General features: G+C 37.1%; 1 protein-coding gene across 11 annotated transcripts in view; it reads right to left on the bottom strand.

Moving 5' to 3' along the window:
- The window catches only part of MYT1L (myelin transcription factor 1 like), a 293,552-nt gene extending 283,568 nt beyond the window's left edge, over positions 1-9,984 (bottom strand). For 2 of the 11 annotated variants that reach the window (XM_072407580.1, XM_072407581.1), the window contains exon 1: positions 9,685-9,984. The gene's annotated coding sequence lies outside the window, so the exon portion shown is untranslated. Of the gene's footprint in view, positions 1-5,272; positions 5,657-5,713; positions 5,854-9,684 lie in introns of those variants that run through there. The other 9 variants (XM_072407573.1, XM_072407582.1, XM_072407578.1 and 6 more) reach the window with 7 other exon arrangements.
- Between the last annotated feature and the right edge of the window lie 16,495 nt (positions 9,985-26,479).

Raw genomic sequence — 26,479 nt, 5'->3', positions numbered from 1 at the left:
GCCATTATGATGTCTATGACTGAGTTTATTCATTTTCACCCAGAAGCCAAAGACACACAACAATGGGCCATATAGCACTTTGTAAATGCGCTTCACCAACTTTTCCTAAATTTTCTTTTTGATATTTTCAACTAGTACCTGGCCCTCTTCACCTAACTTTGTGTCATTTACTTCACTCTACCCACCGTTCATGCATTACATATTTAACATGTATAAATGTGCTGATATTCATTTTACAGGTTTTGAGGGATGTAGTGATGTCATAAATAATAGCATTTATTAATTCTTTACTCCATACAAATAACACCCCTATGGTACATTATCTACATCTCAGCCACTCCAATTCAAGTAAATGGGAATAGAGAGGGACCGTTTTTTGCACATGGTTGCAGCAGGTTTCAGAAAACAGCAAGCTGCTTTTGGCCACAATTGTGGTTGCCTGTGATGTGATTTACCTCTCCTATCTGCACAGCAGAAGTTTGCTGTGTATCAGGGAGCTGCCAGTTGGGTGATTTTACGTAGGTTTAAAAGGGCCCTGATGTGTATATCTTAGATCCTGGCAATGATTTTAAACATACAGTATGCTATATCACTCGCCAATGATTTCCCACTTAGATAAAGTAGGCTGTTTGCTCCACATTTATATAGCATCCCATAGCAAGCACATCCACAACCAACTAATCTATGGGAATTTCACCAACAAGTGACTGGCTACAATGTAACGCTTATAATATTTCCTTTCCTAGGTGATTTCCGATGCTCAGTTATTATTTCAGCCTTCACTATAAAGTAATTTTTAGCTTTCATGTGTTATAATGCATTCAATTATTTATAGCGCTGCACATGAGAAGGTACAGTAAAGCACAACTATTGTATACGCTTACAATGTAAAAAAATCTTGAATTTGTAAAGAGAAACTATGACCTCCCCTTATACATAAAAACAAGGGTTTTAAAGCATTATCACATTATTGCTTCTTTCAGTGATTTTGCCTAATTTTGAATAGGTGCCTATGGGTTCCAAAAACAGAATATATACAAGGGTCAACTGCAACAGTTGGGGACTGATTTAGGATTTAATTCTGATACACGGGCTATGTCCACAAAAAGAACAAAGAACAGAAAAAGCTATATCTAAAGAGACTCCCAGGATGGGATCAATTTTGTTTTTTAAAATGAGTAATCTCATACGTGAAAAACTGCTAATAACAAAATACCCTAATCTCTGCCTTCTTCCAGCTTTTTAACATGGATTAACCATTGGAATGATTTTCAGATCCTAGGGAATCTCTACTATACCTACTAAATCCACAGCTCAATATAATACTGTGGAGGTCAGTGGGAAGTATGCCTTTTACATTGCTACCCAAAGGGAAGAATGTCACCCTTACAGATAGCCATAAATATCTCTGATATCTTGTAAACTGACCTAAGAGGTACAAACTGCTCATTGGAACTCCTAGCAACCTCTGGAGGAACCCTGGGGTTCCACGGACCCACATTGGGAGATACTGGATTAGTATTTTTCTTCATCATGTCCTGGGAATTTACACAGTGCAGATTGCCAAAAACATCATTGGTGGTATTGGTAATTGACCTCGGTGGCCCAAAAGGCTCATGGCTAGCCAAGTCTGGACTTTAAACCCTAAGATCCTAAAGAATCCTGTTTGAGTAAACTCCCCTATATATTAACATATGTTCATGATAGGTAGCATTGACATATTCTACAGTACCATATAGGGATCATATAATGATAAACAATTTTAATTGAATTGGTGCCCTGTGTTGACTATACTGTACCAACCAAAGAGATTTTTAACCATATTATCCAATTAGTGATTAAAAGTTATATTCTTTTTCATTGAAATGATCTTTTTATCAAAATGTGTTGTTACATACATGTCCAGGATTTCTTCTCCACCATGATTGTGAAGACACAAACTTTAGAACCAGTTTTGGTTGAATCTCATTTGCCTACCAATAAGGTTTTGGACTGGGAAACCTACACTAATAACTGTATTCTGTGCATAATATTTATGGTATATTATTTGGGGGGGATCTAAGTGTTTTTTACTTCAAAGCAGTAACTTCTTACTTCTAAGTGATGGCTGCATGTTTTTTTCCCAGGACCAGTTGATACTGACAACAGTGGACCATGCCTACATAATGAATGTTGAGATAGCCAGTCTGTACAGGAAGACAACACAGGAACACAGTCATGTACACAGTGTGGTCACCCTATACCAGCAAGTCTTATTAATAATAATAATAATAATAATAATAATAATAATAATACTACAAGGATTATTATGATTTTGTTTTTCGGGAAATGTGGGCTGGGGGGTTCTCACAATCAGGAACCTAACGTGTAAAATGCCTATTATTTAGTATCATTCAGAATCTTTCCTGCAATGTGAATGTATGTTGTATGGATAGACTTTAGATTTTACATAATTGAATCTGGCTGATTAATCACAACCCTAAACAGTCCGCCACGCACAAGTCTGCAGAAAAAAGAGATGTTTAGAAGTTATTTGAGCTATAGAGAGGAATATGATCGTTTTCTGATTTTTTTCAGAAGTGTATACATGTGGAGAGACACGTCAAGGGGGAAAAAATGTAAAAAGGATTGTATGTCGGTAACTGTTTACCTAATTTATCCATAGTTTACCCATGGTAATAAACAGCCATAGCCCCAGGCATTCAGTTGCCCATTGCTATTGTATATGATTGATTATTTCAATACTTTTGATCTTGTTTTCAATATATATATATAAATAAGGGCAGCAGTTCCATAGTTATTCTACAGCACAGGAGAAGTCCACTTCCCATTGTTCAGATATGAGTGACATAAATCTTAAAGCACAAGCCAGAGAGCTCGATAACACAGTCAGACGCTGAGCAAGCTGTTTTCTCTTTTCTCTTCCAACCAAACTATAAGCACACTGCTAGCTTCTCCAGGGTGCCTTTTACTAAGAGGCATTCAACCAAACACAGCCGCCAAAGGGTTAAAAATTATAAGCAGCCCAGAATTGTAAGAACAGATTGTTGCAGTGTCTGAAAATAGCTGTACAATTAAAACTGAAGGTTCCCAATCAAAGCTTTGTATGTAATTCTTAACAGAGTTCGAACTTTCACCCTTGTCTTAATGGGTTACAAGTCATCAACCTGCCCCGCAACATGCTGCAGACAAAGCTGCAACCAGGAGAATCACTGCCTGCCATTTAGCAGTAGCCAATTGCCCAGATGCATAAAGCAGGTGGGAATTTCAACGCAGCAAAGGCTGTATTGAAAGACACAGCATTGATTTCAGCCCCTGTTCACAGTCTGCCATGGCAGACTTTTGATTTAAATAGCTCTCCATGGGTTGCCTGCAGCCCTGATTATTTCTGAAACCAGGTTAGCTGCCATCATTGTAGAAGCTGGAAATAGATTATAAAAAAAAATGTCACAAAAAGATAAAATAAATAAATATACTTAAAATAACATCCAGCTTCTTTGTACAAGAGTCTGAACTAATTTAAACTGAATATCCCACATCACAATGAAACAAAAACCCTTCCATATGAGTGTTAGAATGGCCAAGTGTCACAATGCCACCATCCTAAATTCTTCATAATGTCAATGGTGAAGCTCCTAGGTACGTGGGTGTCATGGATTTTCTTTTAGAAATAACCATATGCAAGCAGTGAGCAGACACCATGAGCTGGAAAGGATCTGCAGTGTTCGGAAGTCTGTGTGGAATTTTAATCTATGGATGCTGCAATGCCAAAAAGAACCAGCAGCCTCCTAAAGTTTAATGATAGATAGCCTACCGCCAAAACACATGGACTTAGAATACTGTACAAATAGCCAACTAGTTCATGGCAACATTATAGCATCCATCACCTACATCTGGGTCTGAGTTTAGATTTCAACATGCAAAGATGCAAGAAGACTCTATATACAGTAAACAGCTGGCAGAGGCAAATGCATCCAACATGAAATACAAACCAACAAGTTACAGTATTGTAGCCTTATATCCATCAAACAATACGCTGCAACTGTACTTTAATAAAGTCAATGTCTTTGTTTCTATCTCTTTGTTACTTGTATACCCATATCTCTTCTATTATTCTGATGTGGAACTTTTCTTGCATACTGTAATGTTTATCATCTACAACAGTCAATGAGGTTTATTTGGTAATACAGAGCATATCGGAGCACCAAACTGTAACCTACAGCAACAAGGTACCAGTTTTTATCAGCTTGCTGTATTTTAGACTAATAAAAGGTCATCCAGTGATTATTTGCTATTGCTATTGTACTTTGCTGTGCTGTATCAAATAAAGAAATTTATGCAACTAACATACTATGCACACTCAACTAATGCAGGAAAAGTTGTAAAGTAACAGTTGTAACTATATATCCTTAGTAAAAGTAAAACATAGAAATATTAAATGTGGTATCCTGCTTTTGAAACAAAGCCGACTATACTTGTTTGGATTGAGAAACAATGGATAGAGTGATATTAAGTGAAGATGGAAAGCACACTTAATATAATTCTTGTTTTTTACGAGAATGTCTTATAAATAAATCACATATCAAGTTTTTTTTATATTCCTATATAAAATATCTATAGTGAAAAAAAGGCACATATATCTGAAGACATATATACACGTATGTCTTCTGATGCCTATATATACATCTATGTAAGAAGCAAGTTAGCTGTCAGGCACTTCCTTCTCTGAAACAGGACTTTTAAATTAGGTCAATCAGTGTGTGAAGACATCTGCATGGGAAGATTACTGTATGATACAAAACAAGGCTATCCATATTGCAAGATAAAATCCATGAGTTCCAGCATCAGACTATGAAATAGTTCATTAGCAAGCTTTTACACCAACAACATGCAGACAACACCAACCATGCCACCAAAAACAAATTCTACTTTTTTCATGTTTGCTCCTTTATCACCGCAGAACAGAAGACTGTGTAAAATCTACCTTAATTAGCCTGCGATGATTAAATGACTGTCAATTCTCAGCTATTTACAAAGACAAAAATGCCAGGCAAGTTCTATTGTCTAGACAAAAAAAAAAAAAAAAGAAAGCAGCCATTGCTAGCTAATTTTAGCCTTGGTAGACTTTGCTACTATTAGGTACAATAGTTTCTGTCTATACAAGGTTGAAGGAACAAATGCAATATATCAATAAGCTGGAAACTACACATGCAACTTACAACATGCAAAACCAAAGTCACTTCTTAAAGCAACAGACATATGCTGGATTTACCTGCTGAGAAATGTTACTGAAGCTCAATTAGGTAACAAAGTCCAAAATACTTTTTATAGTAGGCCATGATAAGGAATGATTCTAGAAGCAGGCACCCCGATTCCCCACTTGCACCAAGGAAAATTGACAGACCTGTTCCATGACAACTAAACTCTTGTAATGTGTTTGAACGCCCACCGTTCCTCTTCATTCATCCAATCAACTTCTGATGAGACAAGAGCACCTCTCATCTGTATGCTAATTATTGTGCACATGGACAATAGTAATGATGTTCTAACCGACCTGAAGTCAGGCTAGGCAGAGGCAAGCGGCGGTGAAGACGAAGAATTGGCTGTGATCAGGCGGTCTGCAAGCTTAGCTGTGTTGTATGCATGAAGCACCAACTCCCTTAGAGAGCACATTACTGCTGCAGAACAGCATCATTCAGTATTGCTGACTTACCCTGTATCACATCCTCAGAGAAGAACATGTCCATTCCCCAAATCCTATCATGTGGGTAGAATTTGCCAGCTCTGCCTCTGGATTAAACAAATGATCTCCAACTCTTCTTGCTTATTGGGCTGCTGAGCAGAGACAAGTATAGGGATGTACTGTATGCTTTAACATTGTACCCACAGGCCCCTAAATCTCCAGAGCAGACTGTGTGCAGTACTGTATATATCAGAATAGATGGGAACTCAGCCTGCTTTTATTTTATTTCTATTTTATTTCTCTTTTCCATTATTCTTCTGCATTTATATATTAAACATTTAAAGGCTAATGGACAGAAAGCTTAATTATATGCCATATGTTATGTTGATTTTCAAATCAGATTTATGCATGATTAATCAGAAGCAATAATAATAAAAAAACATGTATGATTAATATATCAGATTTATTTCAATACAGTAAAATAGGGGGGCACAGCTGGGAGCTGATCAGGACTTCCTAGCATGAGAGCATAGGGGGATGTCTAATATAACTTATGTAATCTGTCTAGAAGCAGAAAACGTGACTGCCATTAAGTCACATTGTGTTTCCTTAGCCAATCGCATACATTCCGTCAAATTACAAAATTGTAAACAGTTTAGGATCTTCTTCCAAGACTGCATGTGAGATATATTTACTTTGCCGCCGCTAGGAATACAAGGCCAGCTATTCTATAGTCTATACGGTGGCTAGACAACATAGGGCACTGCAGCTATTGAAGACCTCCAGCCACCAGCAACTGAATAATGCTCATCATCTGTAGTGATTCTACAGGACAATATATTACCATCACTAGGGCGTAATACCGGTCTTATAATTCGGAAAACAGAGCATAAATAATAATAAATTCATGCAAGAATCAGATTGCTTTGTTCTGCAAAACATCTGCCTACTGCATTGTCTCTACCCCCCCCCCCCCAAAAAAAAAAGGTAGCATCAGCTTTTGGATAGGTGCAGGAGAAACAACAACTTTTTAAAAAAGTTCTGTTGAGTGATAACATGAATGATCAACAACAAAGACAAATTCTGCACAGCAGCCTCAAGCAATCAACTCAAAACTAACCAACAGGCATCTGCAAACATGCAAGTAAATCCTAAAGTCAATTCTAATATTACATGGACTAGCTGCAAAAAAGAATGTCAATAGTTTAGAAATTTCTATGGCAAATTTGCTGCATAAGGAAAAGTTCGGATGTATACTGGAAACAGGTAACCGAGGATGATCCAGAAATAGTCAGAATCCCTAATCGCTGAGGAACTACAAGGCCCAGTATGTCTTGGCAGTGGTAGCTCCTGGTAATCCAAGTTTAATGTAAAGACCTGAATGTGGCTTTCTATTTTTTATAAATAGGTCAGTGCACTGTCTAAACGTTTGTTTAACGTACATAAAAAAAAACATTTAGCACTTTATTCTTTTTAATCAGCAGCACTAGTATGTCATAACAGTGCTTGACTGCAAAGCTTATGGCTTACTTCTGGGTGGAGATTAAAGGGAAGCGTACTTACAAAACTAAGTTTGTAAATATTACAGAGGAGTAGCCAAACGAAGGGGGATTTACATAAATCCTAATGTAAATGCCTATAAAGTCATAAAATAGGACTAAGAGACAAAAGAGAATCTTGCCTAAACTCATCTGCATTTTACAAGTGAAAAGGATGGGTTTTAAACAAATGTGGTTTCAGCAGAACATATTTCTACAGATTGTACAAATAATAAAACAATAATCCATCTACGATATGTAAAACAAAAACATAATACACAAAAAGTAAACTTATTTCAGAATGACATGTAGCATAATTTCCATGGGTAAAACTTCAATATTTAAAAGGATGGCTACTGAAAGTTACCAAAAATGTTGTGGACTAAGTTGTACGCTTGGATGTTTTTGTAAGGTGTGCAGTTTTGGTTTGAATTGAAAATCGCTTTAACATGATCCATAGGAAAAAAAAAAAATTGTTTCCAATTGTATCCAAAACAATAAAATGGCAACAAAAGAATATATTGGGCAATATAAAAATAGACCAGGAAACTGTATCCAGGTACCATGGAACTACAAGTCCTAGCAGGTCATTCTAGCTGACAAAGCATGCTGGGACTTATACTTCCTTGCAAAAAGCCTTCAATGACAGGTACAATTATTATCAGTCATAATAACAATAATAAAACATTACCAAAGGAGTTATTAATCTTAACAAGCGAAAAGCAATGAGCAATAATCTATATAAACCAATCAGAATTCCTAAAGCATTGACATGTTTAGTGTAAAGTGAAATCTGACTGGTTACTATGGCTTAACTCATTTTATTATTGTATTTTTGCTAACTTATTTAGAAAGTCCTAATGATGTACAATAAACAGATTAATATTTTTGGTGGCTACAGACAAAGTGCATGAGAACAAGTCTTACTTACTGCTGCATCTGTCTAGTAGCAATTCTTGCATGCCTATGTTTGTATTCAGCACTGGACAGCTCCTGGTGCTGAAACTAGCAAAAGTCAACCACAGCTCAGACAAAGTAGACAGGAGAGAAAAAAATAGCAGCAAAATAGAAGTGGCAGTGTCTCTGTCTGAATGGCACTGTCTACAGAACAATGGCAGCCAACTCCAAATCCTACTATAATCACATTAATGAGATTAATCAGTGAATTAGCAGCAGTCAAATGTCAGGGTGGCAAGGCAGAACCTAAGCTTGGTAATTAACTTTTTCTTTCTTTTTTTATAGGATGATGGGGGGGGGTTATAGATTCAATGTGTTATCACTTGAACTCCAGTTTTCTATACTAGCAGAATGTAATATTTTAAATATCTATAAATATATATAAATATATATAAATATATATATATATATATATATATATATATATGTGTGTGTGTGTGTGTGAAAAATATAAAAAGTTAAAGTATTGAGATATTATGATGGAACCCATAATAAAAATACTAAAGATTACCTATTACATAAACAACCTAAAAAAGTTAACAAAAGCAACACATATAGTGCAATAAAATAAAATGATCAGTTCTTATCCAAGAAACACGATAATTGGCTCTTTGAAACTGTGCAGTCAAAAACACAATACCATAATCATATCTTTGCCCCTCTAGATTTAAGGTTCCTGAATCAGCATCATACTACAACAAAGGTTTAGGAAACAACCTAACCCTCTTTACTAACCCCTGTCTACTCCAAGATTGATTGTGTCAGGGAATCCATCAGTCTTCATTATAACTTTTAGATGACATGTTTTCCCTAGCTGCTATTGGTCGATACAAAGAGATACTATAGAAGTATCCTTCGCTTTTACTTTACTCTGTGTTAGTGTGCAGAACAAAAAAATGATAAAAAAAACATAAAAATGATAAAATAAAAGTAGAAGTTATATTTATTATAGAATATACCTATATATACTTATAAGATACATATATATATATACATATATATATATATATATATATATTAAATAAGTAGTTATTATTATATTATTGTAAGTTAGAGTCATTTTACCATATTGGTTTTTGCTGGCAAGAAAAAGTTTACAGTTTCATGTGCATAAAAAGTCTCTTAGTAAAAAAAAAAAGCATAAAAAAATAACATAAATATATATGTATATAAAATGAATATTATTGTTGTAGTTATTATTATATAACTAGTATTTTAGTATCATTATCCACCTAATACTTTATCAAGCTTTCTGAAATAAAAATAATAAAAAAGTAAAATGCAAAAATCAGCAATTAGACTTTAATATCTATTAAACCTCACTCACTAGTTTGGGTAAAAATGCCCAAAAAGACACAAGCACCATAAAATGAATCCAAACCAGCATGGATCAACAAGAGTGAATAATGATATCAAAGTTAGCCATGTCACGACTACTGTACCAAGCGTCATCTAACACGTCTGTACCTAGCTAAAGGAGATGAACAATAGTAAGAATGAGCATACCCCGAGAATACTGGTGTGTTTCCTCCAAAAATATGTGAATTAGGAGCCAATATTCCATGTAGGAAGAGGAAAAAATGACTGTCCAGGAGACAACAGGGGGAAATCTCTGTCTGGTCCTCTTTTAGTGGGTGTCTCTGTCTCTCTTTCTCGCTCTCTCTCACTCTCTCTATAGTGTGTAGAAGCTTAGGGGAAAAAATGTCGCCATGGCAGGAATGACAAATGCAGTACGATAGGCTAGCAGGCCTCAGGGATCTGCTTCACTTGCACACACATCCTCTAATGCACGCACTCCCACTCATGCTCTCTATAGGCTTTTTTCACATTTTTTTTCACCAGCTCTAAATCCCCGGCATATGACCTTCTGTTAAATAGATAAAAAAAAATTGCTTATCAGTCATGCAAATGAGCCTGAATTCATTTTCCACAACAGATGGCCTCATAGATAATGATGATGGAAGAGAGAAAATTGAATGTCTCTCGCAAGGTGGCCATAGCAACCGAGTGCAGAATAATATCAATAATAAGCTGGCTGCATAATAAGGTTGTCAATCCCACGAATCAAAGTCTCCTGCTAAATCAGGTATACCACCCCAACCCGTTATTTGTTAAGTCTACACTTAGACGCTGATATATTTTCACCTTGGGGCTCTGAGAGGAAGGCGTTGTTGGGATTTTTATTTTTAACCCTTTGTGTTTAGAGGTAGACGAGGAAATATTTGGAAACATATAAGCGATGTGCCATCAGGAGCGTAGCAACCCATAGCAACCGCTGCTTAGACAGAAGGGAATACGACTGATTGTCATGGGTTACTGCACTTTGCACAAAATGCATAGGTGATGGGTATAGCTAAAATATAGATAGATAGATAGATAGATAGATAGATAGATAGATAGATCATAATCCATTTATGCAAAAATAACAAAAAAAAAATCAGGAGTGCTCTGTTTTCAGTGTGGGTATTTTTTTTTTCTTGATGTGATATCTAATTTGGTTTGCAAGCCTTGATATCACAAGAAGGATGCAGCAGACGGCGGAATCCTCAGCGTCTGGTTGCTTTGTGGTAATGAAAGGGTTATCCCATGTAATGATATTGTGAAGCTCTGGGTCTGCAGTCTGATGTGCTCATTGACTAGGCTGCCTATCCTTCCTGTGTCAACCTGCTTCCAGTCTCTGTGATGTGGAATACTGCAGTGAGGCAGGAGCAGCTCCCACCTAGGCTCCCAGGGGGCTGTCCTGCAAAATGAATCAGCAGCCATCCTGAGCAGACTGATTAAAATGAAAATGGCAGGGCACATGTCTGGGCGGACCTGAGTTCAGCCTTTCTGCCTGTCTGGCAAGCATGCTCAATATAGCTTTTGCTAATAATGGCTTTATGCCTAGACATTTTCAGTTTTAAGCTGCAGTCCCCAAAGCTGTCTCCCCAAGATTGTGGGAAAAAAGAGAAACAGCACAGTGCAAAATGCACATGTGTAGGTGTGTGTAATATGCATGTGTACAAACCTTTCCTTATGTGCATGTGTGAAATGACATAACTACACGAGCACCCACTTTCCACTGTTATGTGTATAGTATATATATATATATATATATATATATATAAATAAATATATATATATATATATATATATATGTGTGTGTGCGTGAGTTCCTGAAAAAACAATGAAGAGAACAATAGAGGGATTAATAAATCCAGATAGATAGATAGATAGATAGATAGATAAAAAGTAACTATAATTCTGTATCTCTACTTTCATCTCTGTGTTGATTCAACTCTTTCTATATGTATGTCCCAACAAATAATCTGATAATAATGTGTGCTCCTAATATGTAACCTTATACCATGTAACCTTATATATACCCTAATTAAACTTGATATATGTTCTCTAATTGTGGTGAGACCTAAAATAATAAATCAAAATTCTCAATTCATACATTTAAAGTATGTAGAAGCTAGTCCCTACTAATATTGTTTTATTCAACACATATACACTATTATGTAAATGTATATGTATGTATGTATGTATCTGTTTATCCATTTATCTTTCCCTCTTTCATCTATTTCTCTTGTTATATATAACTATTTATACCATCATCTCTCTCTTTCTGTATATATATATTTCTATCTTTTCATATATCTATCCAATTTCTCTCTCATCACCTATCTCTTTATTTCTTTATCTACTTAATATATCATCTATCACATACTCTGTTTCTATTTATCTGTCTCTAGCTATCATCTATACCTATCTTTCTATCTAAATATATGTATTTATATCTGTTTATCTCTATCTATCTATCTATCTATCTGTCTCACATCTACCTATTTAATATCCATCAATGCAGTATTGTGTGTATCAGCAACAATGAATTAAAACAAGACTTTTCTCCTGCTTATCATGAACAAAGAATAATGACAATAGCAATCCATTCTAAGGCAGCAAAATAAAATGTCCTGACAACCTTGTCCTTCTAGATGACTTCCTATTCTCCTTTGTTTAGGGAAAAAAAGGAAAATAGAAGAAGCAGACAGAGTAGATGATCAGGACAGTCCCCTGTGCCACTATACAGTGTCTGAGCCCTTGGCTGCCTTGTCTGTGTTTCTATTCCCTCCTCTATATATAGAATGTATATATCTGTGATGATGGTGGGGGAAGCTGGAGAGGCATGGATTAAATATGTGGCCCCTCTGCTCCTTACTGCTGTCAGGTCCTCATGTCTCCCTGCCTGTCTGCTGCTGCTGCAGTGCGATTCAGAAATCAATAGAGCTCTTCTAATGGAGGCTGCACTCTGTACAACTGCAGTCGACTATGCAGGAAGAAGGCGAGAAAAAAACCGTCGTTGACGTCCGTAGCTGCTGATTGGGCGCTGCATCGAATGTTCTGTCGAGCAGAGAATAGCAATGGCTTGTGCTGTCTGGAAGGGTGGGGGATGAGATAATAGCAACCATACAATTTTTTTCTCCCCATCTCCAGAAGACGAAAGATAGGTTTTTCTCGCAGCCAACCATACAGTAGCATCTGAGGACAAGTCTTCTGGGTGTGAGTGGTCAGTATAATTCGAAAAATGACACCCATTGCTTGTTATGTAAGGGCAGCATCAAAAATCAAACCCACAACAAGCATGCGTCCAATGCACTCACAACAAAGGGTTGCAGGAGGCTTATCACAAGACAGACACACGGTCACGGGTTAGGCTTGCCTTATTTTGTTGTGATAACCTACATCGGTAAATATTTAGGCTCATATACTAAGGCGGCGCTCAAAGAAATGGTAATGTGTAGTAACCCTTACCTTTCAGTCACACTCTAGATCAACGTTTCTCAACCGGGGTTCCTCCAGTGGTTAATTGGTGTTCCATGAGCAATGACCAATTTATGCCTCTCAGGTCAGTTACCACTGACACCAATGATCTTTTTGGCTTTTTGTAAGGGTGGCATTCTTCGCATTAGCTTGCTAGTCCTACGAATTTCCACACTGATGTACTCTCTGTCTGACCTGTAGATACTGTTTTTATGGTTAGGGGTTCCCTAAGACCCAAAAGGGTATTCCAGGGTTCCTCCAATTTACCAAGGTTGAGAAAAGGTGCTCTAGATTAGAGGTCCCCAACCCTAGTGTGCCATGGCCATCTGACAGGTGGGCCGTGGCTCTGGCTGGTGAATCCATCTAGCGGAGTCAGGAGAAGGACCACGGTTGGGCGGCCATGTCTTCCGGAGACATCACAGGCTCAGGGAGGTGGGCAGCTTGTGTCTCTGGACATAACCCACCCACTCAACCTTAAACCTGCAATGGGAGAGTGGGCAGGTTCTGGCATCATGACGTCACTCTGTCCATGCATTTAATGGTCTGTGACTTGCAAAAGGTATGAAGCCACTGCTCTAGATCAACTATTCTCAACCAAAGTTCCGCTGAAAGGTTCCTCCAGAGGCTGCTTGGAGTCCACTGGGGTTAAAGCTGTTGCATTCTACCTACTGACCACTAATAGTGGAACATTTTCCCCATTGTCCTCTGAAAAACAGGCTTTAGTAAGGGTTCCCTGTGACCTTTCTTTTTTTAGGGGTTCCACTCAAGGTTAGAGGTTGAAAAAGGCTACTCTAGATGGGTACATACATACTAAAAGGACCATTACACTAAGTCATACAAAAGATTTTGGGACATCTGCTGAGTAATCAAACTGTTGAAATGAAAGATAACCTCCAAGCACTGGAGCCTCAGTCAGTCTGGTTACAGATAATATCCTGCTATACCATACAATTAAGCTATGTACATACTTGCAAAGACTGTCACTGGAAACAATCACTCAGTGTACATGAACGAGACAGCATTGTTCATTCTATGGAGAGAGGAGGGAGGAGGATAAGCAGGAGGCATCTCACTGTTTCTTTCTCATAGGAAACAGCAGTGCCCGTTAGCTGTTGGTCATTTGGTGATCTGGCAGAATGGATCATTAAATAACATCGAGCAAAAACTGTACAAATGTTCGATTTTTGCTGGAGACAGGAACATTTGTTTTGGGCAATGAAAATCTAGCATCTGTACATAGCTTTATAAGAATGTATAGCAGTGTACAAGAGAGATAATTCTAAATTTTCAGTGTTAAACATGTGTTCACACCCCTTTAACACCTTATGTGTTAATATTTTTAAGCTACTTGGATTGAAGCATAGGCATCTCTTTATTTCTATTGCATAGTACAATTTAGGGAACAGACCTCAATCTGTATGTCTTTTCTGACTCTGCCTGTTTGCTCCATATTGGTGCTGTGTGTCCATTAAAGCATGCTACGTGCCAGTCAGTATTTGATATTTTGCACAGTAGTGGTGTCTTGCCAGTGGGGAATCACTTTAATACAGCTTGAACATTGAAATATATGAGAATTAGGATTCCCAACTTTATTCAAAAGGCTACTACAAATATTTATACATATCTCATAAAAAATGTTCTTCTTGTATCATTCATGCATGCTAAGGTTGGTTATACATTGGTCAAATTTCCTGTTCACTCCTGAAGAGTTCATTTGGTTTTGGAAGAATTTACCATAAACCAATCGGTGATTGGTACTCGATCAGTCGGACCGGGTAATCTTTATGAATTGTACCAGATACTTACCTTCATTAATTGGGAGATTGATCAAGTGAAAATATAGTGATTGTTTGCATTTGGATTATTGTGATTTCAATTACAGTGATTCAATTCTAGAGAATCGCTTGTGATGTGTGGTAGTATGATCCATTGATTTTTAATGGATGTCCAACATTTAAATCGATCAATAAATTAATGTATGACAACTTTATTCTCTGAAAGTATTGATATTAATAAATAATATTATTAATACATTGTATTTATAAAGTGCCATTATATTACACAGTGCTGACAGACAAATACAAACAATGTTACAGGAGAGGACTCTGCCCAAAAGAGCTTAAAATCCAATCTACAAATCATGCTGATGTTTTTTTCATACCTTAAAAAGACCTTGAAACCGGACCAATCCTTTCAACAGTATTATATTCATTAGGTTATATGTGCCTCAAACGTACTTTCAGCATGTCATTTACCTGTAAAACCCCCTTTGTGTAGACATTCAAAAGACCCAAGACTGGCTGCCGCCATGTGAGGTCAGCAATTGACACTTGATGGTATACCAGTATGCTTCTTCACTAGCTGCTACATAAATGTTTAAAAGTAGGGGATGGGGCAGAGCTGAGCTAATTTTGCACCTAGGCAGAAGGAAAGGGTGAGCTAGAAAAATGACACTTTTTGGAATGTCAAAGTTCAGAGGCACATCGCACATAAAAAAAGTCATTTATGGCAAAGAAAAGAGTAGCATGTAAGCATTTTGTAATATTATTCTGTGGTAATACCTTCACGTTGGTGATAGGGTCACTTTAAAGTGGACCAGTTCATCGGATGAACTGTTCATGTTGGGTATGATCTTTAAAGTGAAATAGTTTGTATTTATTAACAAATTCAGTAATAATATTATTAATAATAATACATGTCTGTAGATATCTGTATGTATACTATGCAGCATGGACCTCACAGTCATACTATGCAACAATAGCTTTGCTTTCAGCATGAGATCTTTAACATATAAAATTTTTTTTAAAAAAAAGTACACAACTAATCATAGTAAAAATCACAAAAAAAATCATAGTAAAACTGAACAAAGTTTTCAGCTGAGTTCAGTTCAGTACACCTCCACATGGGTGCCTTTGGTGGCACGAAGAATGTCTAGTCTGTAGGCAATTTCACACCATGTGTTCTGCAACATGTCTACTGCGACAGAGCTTATAGCATCTGTTATATACTAGTTAAAAATGCATGATGTAGTATGGCAAAGATCAAATATATATGTTTAACTACATGCAGATTTTCATAGCTGTACAACCTGAAATGTAGAAATAACAAACTTTCAAAATGTTGCATTCTCAGGGAGGACACCCTTGGTTTAACATAAAGGACCTAAGACAATGAATATACATGGCACATGTTATAGAGCAAATAAAACAGTTTTTACATATAGTCATATGATGCTAACAAGAGGTGACTACATCTTCAAGAAGGTATAAAAATCATACAGATATCTAACATGACTATAAAACTTTGTGTATGATTATACAAGATGTACAAGCAGTGAGATGTCACAACGATAGGCAAACAAATGTAATGCTAAGGTATATTGCAGAGACAAACCAATGCAAAATTAGGGTGGAATAGAAGAACAATATTCTGTGGTATTGTGATCCCTTTCTCAAAAATACTCTACCTGAGATCGGGCGTGATGGGTGTGATATACTATGTATTCCCCCTGATAATGCCATCACCTTGTTTTCTTAGGGTCAGTATTTGCTTTCTGAAATGAAATGGTGGCTTAGAGTTGAGTACCTGGGTGATCTAGTAAACCTGGAAAGGATCAGGTTGAGGATTAAAACATTGGCCAACTAACAGCAAGCTATTTTTAGGTATTCTAGGTTTGCTGGGTCACCCTGGTTCTCCCATGATAGTCTATCTTCACCAGTCTTGACAAGAAACATCTGTGAGCACAGAATTGAAAAAGTGGAGGGTAATGAATGGCTGACAAACTCCTATCAAAATTTTATAAGTGCTCTCATTTGTTTCAATCACATATCATAGGTTGGTGGTCAATTCACATTTGGTAGGCTGTAAGTCACCTGTTAACCACAGCCTATGACGCCCGAAAAAGCATCAGTGTGTACTAAGCCATAATGCTGCCATCGTAACATGTCGGTAATTAATAAATTCAGCAATAAAGCTATTAGTATTATTAAAATTGAAATTTAACGTGGGTAGGAAATTCCACTAGTCAGCTGGGTCAAACACCTGTTTTCCCCACAATGGTTCCTCCTGCTAGGTCATGATGAATAAGTCAGTGGGAGCAACTACTGCATGCATACAACTGATAGAACTGGCCCCATCACAGCAAGGCAAAGGCTGCTGAAATTGTTTGTATAGTACTTGTTCTTTTTATAGGTGTACATTTTTGCTATAACAACATCATTTTAAAACCTAGGCTGCTTAATCCATATGATATTCTGATGTCAGGACTTTAATGCAGGTTTTATGGCATTGAAGACTGCTTAGCTTCTATTGTTTTCTGACATCTACTCGCTGATTAGTAAGGAATAGCATTGTGCATCCCTGCTAAGGAAATACATATACAATAAATACAAAAACTGTAATAGTAAACATATACAATATATAAGTACATAAATTACACTATTTGCATTCAGGTGATCTATCTATCTATCTATCTATCTATCTATCTATCTATCTATCTATCTATGTCATATAATCTGCCTTGATGATATATCACATACTCTCAGCAGAATATAGGGATGGAAATTAAAGGTAAGTAATAAGGTATTGTAAAGCCCCTCAACCCCCCAGCTGTATAACAGTAGGATGGGATTACCAAAAGACATGATGAGTTTACATGACTTGGACAAATACCCTCTAGTAAACCAAATGGAAGTACATGATAAAAGCAAACATCTTTTTCTTACTATAGAGAACAACTGACATTTTCAGCACAAATATTAGGCAGCTGAGTTAATAAATGGTCCATTCACTAAATAGGCTCTCGACAGTAAATTTAGGTAACACTCAGCTTCTTGGAAAATAACATGATGAAAAATAGCTTGTGTTGAAAGCTATAGACCACTGAGCCTGTAGAGCTGTATACAGTGAAAAGAATGCCAGGTCTGCCATAGGAGAGAGGAGACTGTTCTGTATATGAACTGCAGTGGTTTACGGGTTCTTCTTGGTTACAAGCAACTAATAGGTTCAGTCATGGGGATTCCTTGGGGAGTAATACTGCACTTAGCATTTCATTTTTACTTTCTTATTGGATAAGCTTGATATAAGCTTTTGATTGGAAACTGGCAATCTACATTTTACCTTGGGAGATAAAATACATTTCTACCGTTCCAACTATTATCCAATAGTGGTTACTCAAAAATGCCAACACGGCCATTGGCACTCAAGAATAGGGTTGGTTGTAGGCTAAACCTGTCAAATTCAAGTTATATGTCCACAGACATTGACTGTTTGATGAAGAGAAACCTATACAAAAGCTTACTCAATAAAGACTTCCTATTCCTAATGGAAACCTTTATGGAGCAGTATCATTCATTATATGCCTATGTATTTCCCATTCCATAAAATTTCCAACAAAGGTGAAATGTGAAACAGATAGTCATACTTTGCATGTATATATGTTAATTGCCAATGGATTTAAATTTTTATCTATACACCTGCAAGATCATTTAAATCCCCCTGAGCATCCTAACAATACCGCTTCTTGGGCCAGCTTGTCCAAAGAGAGTGAAGGTGGAGCAGTAACATGAAAAGCTGAATTGTGAATCTGTGAAAACATTTTCATAATGAGAAACAATATGTGTCACCTGTCTGCCTGTACTGTGTGAAATGTGTATAAATCACAGTTGTGTAAATAACAATGGGGTTTTAGGGGCATGTGTCAGGGTGAAAACTCAACAGTAGAACTGGGAGACGGGGGAAATCATTACTAATTGTAACAATTAGAAAGTGTCTGAACAAAGACTTTCATAGCAGACGGGCCAGGTACTAAGGTAGTACAAACTACCAGAGCTCCCAGCTTTGAAGAGTCTCAATTGACAAAAGAGCAGGGAAGCATTGAACTGGAATAATGTGCACTTGGGGCCCCCACTACATATTTGCCCAGTGACCCATTACGTCTGATTTATCAAAGCTGTCCAAGACTGGAGAAGAAAGGCTATCAAGAGTGACTCTGGGTGATCAAGCAAACCCAGAATGAATCTTGTCCAGTTTTAAAAACATTTCCCTAATAATAGCAAATCATTTTAGGAAATCCATTCTATGTCTGCTGGATCACCCAGGTTCACCTATGATAGTTTATCTTCTCCAGTCTTTGAGAGTTTTAATAAATCAGTCCCATTTTGCCTAAAACAAACCCCTGTCAAGATGATATTATTTATATTAAGCCTACATATTTAAAAGGGAAAAAATAATTGAAATAACCTTAATGTGGTAAACCTATATAATATTTGAAGAATTAGGTTTACATATAACTACTATAGTATTTCAAAACTTTTTTTTTTTTCTTTTTTTATACACTGTTTTTTGTTATAATAATCCCTGCTGATCCTGCCATGCAGATAGGGGTCAGGTGCTTCCTTTCGTTTTCTAAATGTGCTCCAGTGTTGTCACCTTGTCACATATGCCTCAAGTGGCTGTACCGATACACATTGCTAGAACATGGTCCAACGCCATCACTTGACGACCACAGCAGTTATGTGCAGTTAAGTGCATGTACACTGCAGATGTTTAAAAGGTGGGAAAATCACTGTGCTGAGATCCAAAAAAAAAATTGAAAGTTCTGGTTCATAGAAAAATAGAAAATTGTTAATAATACAGTGTTAAATAAGATAATTGCCATCCATTTAGGGTTTATAGATTTTGTTAAACAGAGACAATATTAATCTCAACCCAGTTTTACCTAAAAGGTCTGCAACAGAATCGTATTCCTCCTTGGTACATAAGGAGTTACAGTCCATTTAGCTTTCTTCCTATTTACCGAGTTGAAGCATGGGCAGTAATATTAGCAGACAACAATACAGGATAGCATTCCAACACAGTTCTGTCAAGGTATTTCAACCTCAGTGTCTTGACATTAAGTGCCTAAGTATTAGTCTGGCTCCAGTGAAGCATTTATATTCTTTCCACTGAGCTCATGCGTGCTTCCAATGAAGACTGCAATCCCCAGTCTGTCTGTAGAGAAAAAGAAAATACGGTCTAATGAATGGATGAAAAATAAATGAGCAATACCTCAAATTGGCCTCTCCAGATCCCATACCTACTAATTTCATAATATGATGCACAGCCCATTCTGATAACACATCATTAAGATGTTTAAAAGGAAGGCAAGATTTGTGTTTTGCTTTGTGTGCTACGGTAAATTCTTTTAAGCTTTAGGTTGTATCCATGTGTAATATGAGGATAAATCAAAACACATTAGAAACAAGTGCATTGGCTTAAAGGGTTTCTACATGCAGAACATGGAAATTCAATAAATCAAAGGTTAATAGTTATATTTTGGAGCGGAATTATGCAGCTTTGTTGGGGGTGTCTTCTAAATAAGTGTCTGAAGGGGCTGCCTTTAGTTAGTACTTGCTTGTGTGGGACTTGTCTATGTCTAACGGATGGAAGGGTAGGAGATATTTGCATGGCAGGTAGCTAGGATCTATAGTGGACAGTTGATTGGCAGGGAGATTAGCCAAAAATGTGAGTAGGATAGCAATGAGGTACATGCTGTTTTTTCTCTAAGGCTACGTACACAAGTGCAATATTTATCATTAGAAAGCGAACGATTAACGACTGATCTACGATCATGCAGGATTATTTTAAACGAGTGTATAGTGCACAATTCTGTTGAAAAGATACGATCGTTCATATTCCACCAAAAATGTACACACACAAGATACGATCTTTGAACAATGCTGGAAGTGACATGTACAGGAGAAAGTGTACCGAAGAACAATCCACGATAACTGAACGACGGTAGATAGCGAACGATCGTTGTCCAATTAGATCCGCTGGGATGGTCATTTGTTTCCAGCGACATTCCTTGTTCATCGGCGTTGTTTGTGCACTTCTTTAATTAAGGATTATTGAATGATCGGTCGTTAGTCGTTCCTTTTCAACTATAAATATTGCACGTGTGTAAGTATCTTGTGATATTCATACATCTGATATTCCAGCATATGACTCTGGCACGAACAGCTGGATCAGGTCATTGCTTCCTAGGGCAGCTTACATACATACATACTTGCCGATTATGGCACATACCTTGTGCTGTCATCCTGCATCCATAACAGGTGCAGGACTTGTCATCAATGCAGAGATGGGTGCCACCACCTTCACCACTCCATGCTTCCCTAGAGATGCCGATCCCCCTCTCTGCGCATGTGCAGGAGGTACATTATCCCTGGTGGCATCCTGCGTGTGCGGCAATGCATGTTCTTCTGGATTCAGCGACGTGTGAACCATGTAGTTTGGAGCAGAAACGGGAGTTAGTTATTTGGAAAAAGAGGCATTGTATGTCTCTTTTGTCATATAGTAGTACCTCCTGGTGTTTTTTTTTTCAGTTTAAGTCCACTTTAGGGCGATTTATTAAGTTCTCAAAATTTTTACACCAGAAAAATGTGTGAATGTTGTGGAAAAACCTTTATAAATAGAATTGCATTAGAAACTTATGTATCACCTGCCAGACCTTGCAATCTGAATAATGTTAACAATGCTTGCTTTTTACTAAATACACATGCATTGCTGTTTGCGTTGCATGTGCTCTAATTGAGAGCCAAATTATTTGAATCCTATGGCACATTTGGGGTGCCGTTAACAATAATAGGCAACCTAGAGCACCAATACATAAGATGTATGTTACCCCACATCATTGACTATAGTGAGGTATGAATCATAAAGGCAGAAAAAACAGCACAAAAACAGCATATATTTCAACTGTACATTTGTACTGTAGTCAAAAGGGAAAACCTTGGTTTAAAGTATAACAATGGTCAACCAATACTTACAGAACATTCCTTTTTCTGGAAAGCCAGACCTACATTCTATTAATGCCCCCTGTGTGATAAGGCTGCTGCTTACCCGGAAGCTCGAAACTCCCTACTCTGAGGCTACAATTATTTCTCTAGAGAGTCTCAGTTCTGCCTTTTGAAACATGTTGACCTGTATATGAGGCTGCCTGAACACCTCCTGACCTATACTGTGCATGAAATATAACTGCAGATTTTGCTGGAGGAAGGAAGATGTGAATCTTTAATTCTTTGTAGTTTCACCAGCCACTGTAGCCACCTATTGCTGTCTGGATTGAAAATATGATAACAATTTAATAAAAAAAAGAAAGATTAGATACAAAATACTATCTGTATGTATTTACATTTTTTCAAGTGATTATATACTATTATTATTATAGAAATCATTACTTCTATGTCTACAGTGGTTATTATTATTATTTTTATTGAACAGTATTTATATAGCGGCAATTTAATATGCAGCGCTGTACATTAAATATGGGTTGCAAATTACAGATACAGACACACAAGAGGAGGAGAGGACCCTGCCCATAAGAGCTTACAATCTAAAAGGGGGGGGGGGAAGCAGCAAATACCATAGACCATTTATAGGGTTTTGTCAATATTTAGGCAATTATTTATCTCTCTCTGCCTGTTCAATTACCTGTTATACTAAAGAACAACCTTTTTATAACCTTTTTACCCATAAATAATTTGCTGGTCTCAGGAAAAACCTGCTAAAACCAATTTGTTGAGGATCAGTGTGAAAAATACCATTTACATTGGTGGTCAGTTTAGAAGAATGACCCCCCCCCCCCCCCCCCCCCCTCTAATCTCTAGTGATACGCTGATGGTTGTGCTCTGGAACTATGCAGATATCATTGCCACCAAGATAAGGGGAGTGGGAGTCCAAAAGCAAACAAAAACCACTGGGTGATGCAACCCATGAAGCTAAGACTGAAATGCATGGGTTGTCTGAAATGTGAATTTGTAGGTAATGTTACTCTCCAGTAATAGTTATGAACATTAAATGATTATCATGTCAGTGGCCAACAGATGATTGGTAGAAATCTGTGGGATGGGTACCTATCCCTCACTGGTAATATCAACTTCTCCCTTGGAAAGGACTTTGTATAGATTTTATATATAGTCAAATTAAAAAAAACTTTTTTAAAGAATGAACACAATATAAATATAGGTATATGACTGCTTTCTTTTATAACATCACGCACAGGATCCACCTACATGTGGATTCAGAGTCATCTTTGTCCACCTACATCTTTATTAGTACTACTCATATGGTAAGATTTCATTCTACTGATTAAAAAAGCTTGTTCAGTAGCACAGGGACAAAAATAGCTATGCTATGCTAAACATTACCATCCAACCACAAACCTAACTGAGCCAACCTTAAGGTAGAACTCCTGGCAAAATAGAAAATTCCATCCAATGCGAACAGTATTTTTTCTGTAATGTAAAAACATTACATTATACCATTCATCCAACAGTTATCTTCAACCATGTAAAAGCTATAAGCTTACTGTTATCTTCAGAGGGTGCATGTGTACCTTTGAACCCAGTGGCTAAAGACCAGTGTTACTGAACCAGGGTTCTGTGGATCCCTAGGGTTCCTCCAGAGGTTGCTAGGGGTTCCTTAAGCAATGAGTAGTTTGTGACTCTTGGGTCAGTTTAACAGATTCTGTAAGGGTGGCATTCTTCCCAATATCCAGCAATGTAAGAGGAATTCTACTGGCCCCCACTGAGCTGTGGATATAGTAAATATGGCATGGGTTCCCTGAAGACCTGAAAATTATTTCAAGGGTTCCCCCATGTCAATATGGTTCAGAAACACTGATATTGACACTACAGCAAATCACAACATAAGAAAAGCATAACTTGACATGAGGGAAGTTCAATGACTTTATAAATTTGGAGGTCCTGAATTTTTGGAAAATCCAGTACAAAATTGATCAAAGCAAATATGACATGGCATATATTCATGTATAGTAATGGATTTTCTTTGAGAATAATTTTATTGGTGTTACAAAGAGACTGAAGGGACATCATAAATCAAGGGAGGGTAGTAAAAAATGCAATGAGTGTGGAGACAACATAACCTCTATGTATCCATCAGTAAGGTCCATAGTATACAGCAAAGTATAAAGTCTAGTGATATAATGGAGCAGTACTGAGCATTAGGTAAGGCAGTATTGGTGGACCTATTACTCATCAAGGGCTATAACAAAATCCAGGATAAAATGATCTGGGAAACCTAATGTAAGGGGGAAATAGTAATCGATTTTCAATGCACAGGGGAGTAGTCTTGTAATCTGTTTAGTATATCTTGCTATTTTTCAATTTCTACACAAGTTTAATGGCAGCAGGGTGGGTCTGTTAGAAGGAAATCCATGTCTATGACTTCACTAGATGTATGTTTCATCCAAGTCAGTGAATCAGAGAGTAATAAAGCCATCAATTATCTTGAACTCAGCCTTTTCTAAGGAAGCATGGCAATGACAAATTTCCTTAACCTCCCTAGAGGTAACTCCGAGTGTGACTTCGGGTAGAACAAAGTTGCTAAAAGCGGTAACCCTGAGTCACACTCAGGGTAGGTAATCCTATGGGAGGTAATAGTAAATAGAGCCTTACCTGATCCGTCGGCGTCCTGTGTCGTCCATCCCCGCAATCTCCTTCTTCTTCTCTTTTCTTCCGGCCGGCTTCTCCATCCGATGAGTCACCGGAGAGTTCCCAGGTGACGTCAGTGTGTGTACACGTTGCTAGCAGGGCAGGGCGGGCGGGGCCGGAAATTCAAAATCTATTTGTAATGCATTCAATACAAAATAACTGTATTGAATGCAATACATTGGATTTATATGTGTAAAAGCAGTACATTGTTTTCAAGAAAATTTATTTTACAGTATATATAATAGTATTAATATAATATGTATTTTACAAAAAAATTAAATTTTAAATATATGGATTTTTTAATTTATTCAATTTATTATTTTTACATGATCTTTACAAACTTTTTTTAGTGTGTGAGTCCAGTCCTTCAGCTATTGAGTGCTAGTCCTACCCTGTTTCCCAGAATATAAGGCACTGTCTTATATTTCTTGAAATGCCAAAATATGCCCTAGGACTTATTTTCAGGGGATGTCTTATTTTTCCATGAAGAAGACTACAGTACACATTTATTGTTGAAAGTCACTCATGATCACTCATGTTCCATTGATTGTCCCCTTCTGATCACTCATGTTCCATTGATTGTCCCCTTCTGATCACTAGTGTGCCGTTCATATTCCCCTTCTGATCACTCTATGCTATTGACTGTCCCCTTCTGATCACTCTATGCCATTGATTGTCCCCTTCTGATCACTCTATGCAATGATTGTCCCACTCTGATCACTCTATGCCATTGATTGTCCCCTTCTGTTCACTTACCGGTAATTAAGTGTAGGGATCTCCGTTAGGGCAGGTAACTCCGTTAGGGCAGGGATCAGCAGCGCGCTTCCTGGTTCAGAATCGCGGGGGCGCGTGTGCCGGCTTTTTACTTTCAGTTTGGCTCTGCACTGCAGCCAGGAGGAGACACGTGCTGCAGCCAGCATCAAGGAGACAAACACAGAATGAGACGGATGAGTGTCTTATTTTAATTAATTTTTCAAAAATCGGGGGTGGCTTATTTAATGGGGATGACTTAAAATCGGGGAAACACGGTAGTACACAAGGTTATCTTTGAAAATCTTATTATCAGTAGGCAGTTGTTTATAGTGTCCCAAAAAGGAAAATGCCAGCTATAAGAGAGAGCTGGCGCCCAAACAGATGAGTTGAAGTTCAAGTTCAAGTTGTTCACCAATGTTGAAGCCATAGACGTATAAAAAAAGGGAAAACAAAGTGATTTTTCACATCCGTTTATCTATCTAGGACTAAGGTGAGTATATAAATTTGACATTTTACTTACATTTGTCTGTTTTATTTTATTTGTCTAGTCTATAGCTGCTTTTTTAGTTATTTGTGCTTTTTTTTCTATTAATGGACCTTCAAGTATAGGCAAAAAACCTGTTTTTAAACTTGGCAGTGTGTAAATTACAATTAACCACAATACTTTTTTTGTCAAATGGCACTATCCCTTTAAAAGTTTACACTTTATTTGATTCAAAAATTGAATTCTGAAGTAAAAAAAGTAAATATGAAAATCCTCCAAAACCTGCTTAGAGAATGTTGTAGAAGATTGTAGAAGAAGAATGTGGTGTTCTTTTTTTACTATTTATGAAATTAAAAAGAAATAAAAAAAAGGTTTAGAGCCCTTTCTACTATTCTAAATAGAACATTCGCCAGGCATGAGGGTTTAAAATTGGATTTCCCAGTCTATGATTTACCTTTGATTCACAAAAGAAACATGTTCTAAAAATGTTTTCATTTGTTACATTTCCACGGGTCCTTCCCCAGCAGTTTTTGGTACAAGGGGCTTTACAATTTCCTTGACAATTTGGTGGCAGATTCAAAAGGAACGTGTCAGATTATTGTATTAATCCATCGAATTCGGATCAAATCAAATGTGGGCAGGTTTGCTCATGCTTATTTAAGATGTCAACGAGTCAGAAACTGGAACAATTTGTTAGCGCTTTGATATCCTTATATTGTGACCGAACAATTCAAATTGAAAGCTAGCAAGCTTTGTATTCCTC

The sequence above is a fragment of the Pyxicephalus adspersus genome, chromosome 4, assembly GCF_032062135.1.
Source record: "Pyxicephalus adspersus chromosome 4, UCB_Pads_2.0, whole genome shotgun sequence".
Taxonomy (NCBI): Eukaryota; Metazoa; Chordata; class Amphibia; order Anura; family Pyxicephalidae; genus Pyxicephalus; species Pyxicephalus adspersus.
The sequence above is the reverse complement of the archived record's forward strand: the minus strand, read 5'-3'. Positions and strand labels throughout refer to the sequence as shown.